This window comes from Sorex araneus, chromosome 1 (genome assembly GCF_027595985.1).
Source record: "Sorex araneus isolate mSorAra2 chromosome 1, mSorAra2.pri, whole genome shotgun sequence".
NCBI classification, from domain to species: domain Eukaryota; kingdom Metazoa; phylum Chordata; class Mammalia; order Eulipotyphla; family Soricidae; genus Sorex; species Sorex araneus.
In genome coordinates this window covers 264,817,604-264,821,050 of record NC_073302.1, presented here as the reverse complement: position 1 = coordinate 264,821,050, position 3,447 = coordinate 264,817,604, and the positions used below count along the sequence as shown (strand labels likewise).

General features: G+C 31.1%; 1 non-coding gene across 1 annotated transcript; it reads left to right on the top strand.

The window, feature by feature from the left end:
• The first annotated feature begins 1,057 nt into the window (after positions 1-1,057).
• Positions 1,058-1,167, top strand: LOC129401399 (U6 spliceosomal RNA). Its single transcript, XR_008628316.1, has one exon. It is a non-coding gene; the product is annotated as a U6 spliceosomal RNA (small nuclear RNA).
• The last annotated feature ends 2,280 nt before the right edge of the window (positions 1,168-3,447 follow it).

The window sequence follows — 3,447 nt, the reverse complement described above, 5'->3', positions numbered from 1 at the left end:
TTCAATTTTTACACTTTCTAATTAAGAGTGCTCATAATTTGTTTAAATAAATAGCATATTTATAAATGATAAAATATACAGATTAATTAATTTTAACTCTATTAACTTATCATATAAAAGTTCAGAGTATTAAACATTATCAACAAAAATAAAATATATTCCTTTTTTTCACACAGAATTAATAGACTGATATCTTCAATTAAATCAATGTAAACATGCTCAAAGAAACAACAGTAAATGTTCATCGATTGCTCGAGCGGGCACCAATAATGTCTTTATTTGTCCCTGTCACATGCCAGTACCTGCTTGTTCCAGGAACATGAAGAACACGTTATTGTTGTTACTGTTACTGTTTTTGGCATATCAATTACGTCACAGGTATCTTGTCAGGCTCTGCCATGGAGGTGGGATATTCGTGGTAGCTCATATATTAAAAAAATTAACATACTTAAAACAGATATATTACCTCATAAATATGTTATTCTTATAATGTCCAAATGGCATTCTTGATAGAATCAAAATAATTATATAATTAATTTGGAAGTACAAAAGATGCAGAATAATGAGAAAATTCCAGAACAATAAAACAATAGAAATAAAAATATTACTGATATTTTAATTATATTACAAGTGATAGCAGGACTGTAGTGATAGCAAAGCAGGTAGGGCATTTACTTTGCACATGGTCACTGGGGTTCGACTCCTCCATCTCTGTTGGAGAGCCCGGCAAGCTACAGAGAGTATCTCGCCCCCACAGCAGAGCCTGGCAAGCTACCCGTGGCATACTCGATATACCAAAAACATTAACAGGTCTCACACTGGAGACGTTACTGCTGCCCACTTGAGCAAATCGAGGAACAACGGGACAAGAGTGCTACGGTGCTGCACGTGATAGCTACCAAAAATATCAAAGTTTTGCAATAAAATTGAACTTGCAGATCAGTGGAACAAAACTAAAAGACCAGAATAAAAATAATTTGCAAATAATTTACTACAAAGTATTATAAAACTTCAATCTTAGCACTGGCTAAGCACTGTCCTCCCGTTGTTCATTGCTGTGCTCCCTTCGGTAGCAAATATACTAAAACTGGAACGATACAGAGAAGATTAGCAAGACCCCTGCGCAGGGTGACAGGCAAAAAGTTTCAATAAAGAAAAAAAATTCTCTTCAATAAATATTGGCTGAAAATGGATAGCAATGTAGAAAAGAATGAAACTAGATTCTTAACACCAAAAATAACAAGAAAAATAATTCAAAATGTGTTATAGTCTTGGATAATAACTAAAGTATTGAAAGGGAAATCAGTGATGATATACTTCTTGACATTGAACTTAGAGATAAGTTTGGAGATCTTCAATATCAAGGAAAATAGAAGTAAAAATAAATAGGGCTAAATCAAATTTAAAACGCACAATTAAAAAATTTATAAAAACAAAAAGATATTCACTACTGAGTAGGAGATGTTTGTACATCATGCTTGGTAATGAATATACAAAGTATTTATTACATTCTTGAAAATGAAATAAGGAAACAAATAACTGAATAATGGGAAGAGGCTGTTAACAAGAAATACTATCTCCAAAATTAAAAAAATATATATTTTATCATCTCTTTTTGTTAAGAAATGCAATTTAAAGTAATAATGAGAGCCCTTCATACCTTTGAAAATGATTATCAAAAACAAATATAGAAGGACTGAAGAGGATACAAATAAAAGGGAACACATGTATGCAGTTTGTGTGAAGATAAATTTGTGTAGGCATTGTGAAAAAAATTATGCATGTTATTTAAAAAAAATTAAAACATTTTTGTGCTTTTATTGTCCTACTCCTGACTGTTTTCCTGAAAGTTAAAAACCCACTAATTCAAAGAGTTATATGCGCCTCTACATTTACTGCAGCACTATTTCTGAGAACCAAGAACCAGAAGAAGCCTAAAATGCTTTTAAGTAAATAGATGAATTTCTGGTGTTCAATGGAACATGACTTATCTCTTAAAGATGAAAATTTAGCAATTGTAGCAATATGTATTGACTTGTTAAAAAAGTACTATGAGTTATAAAAAGAATACATATGGAGAAAGTATACACCATCTAATTTTACTCATATATTTTACCTATGCAAAAAGCCAATGCTGGAACAAATAGAACAGAAATAAGCTTATATTCTATAAAATCCTGATAGCCTTAGAACAACATAAAGCATTAGATGCATAAGCTCAGTCCAGATCTTAAGACTCAACATTTCAATGTAGTTCTATAATATAAAGAAACTGTTGTACCAGTACATACAAGGAAGTTTGCAAATGATTCATATTTCCTGATATATTATGTTCATTCAGATTAGCTACATTATAAGTACTTTACTTTTTTCTTTTTTTTCCGGGCAGGCATGAGGTTGATAATGGAACCATGTGGTGTTAAGGAATCAATCCAAACTTCTCACATGCAAAGTTTGTGTGCTAGCCCTTTAAGCTATCTCCCTAACCCACATTTATTTTTATTTTAAATTTTATATTTATTCTTTTCTTTTTTGTCTCTCCTGCCTTTCATCTGAAATATTATACAAGCACATCTTTTTTTTTTTTCTTTACTTTTTGAGTCACACCAGGCGATGCAAAGGGGTTACTCCTGGCTCTGCACTCAGGAATTACCCCTGGCGGTGCTCAGAATAAAAGCACATCTTAATGACCACCTACTTTGCTTACTTGTTGACTGGAAATAAGTATTTTGAAAAAAGAATTTGAACAAGAATAACATGCACAACCTTTATATTTATGAAAGTGAAAATAAGAAATCCCCAATAATAGCTCATAGGTCACAACTAGAAGAGATATAAATTCATTTTCCAGAGAATATTTAGAAACTCAGTTTCATAATCATTAAAAGAATTATTGCTTAAACATTAGAAAATGATTGGTTTGGCATATATTTAATAATATTTTATACTTGTCAAAGTTGCCAGTTTATATATATGGAAACAATGAGGGTAATTTTAAGTTATTCATTTTAAAGATCTCAGAAAAGACTCATAAATTCTCCTTAATACTGACTGTCTAATTTACATGTATTGTGCCACATAATGGCAGGACATATGTAAGATTTTTCAAGTAAGATTTGCTGATATAAATGGTGCCAACAGCTTCAGACACTGAATGCTTTCCTTTGTTTCTAGACATAAAAATGACTCTCAATCCTTAAATTCACAGATGTGATGTGATTTCCTTCTTTTTTATTTTAAACATGCTATTGAACTTTATGTTTATTTCAATGTGTATAGTCAGATGATTATAATGATATATGATTCTTAGGACTAGAGAGTGAAACCAGTTAAGTAGCTGAATGTCAGTGAAACATACTTACAGCAGGTGCTACTGTGTTATCATAAGCATACAGCCTATAATTATTAAAACAATTTATTGAAAGAAAGCATATATCTAATATGAAT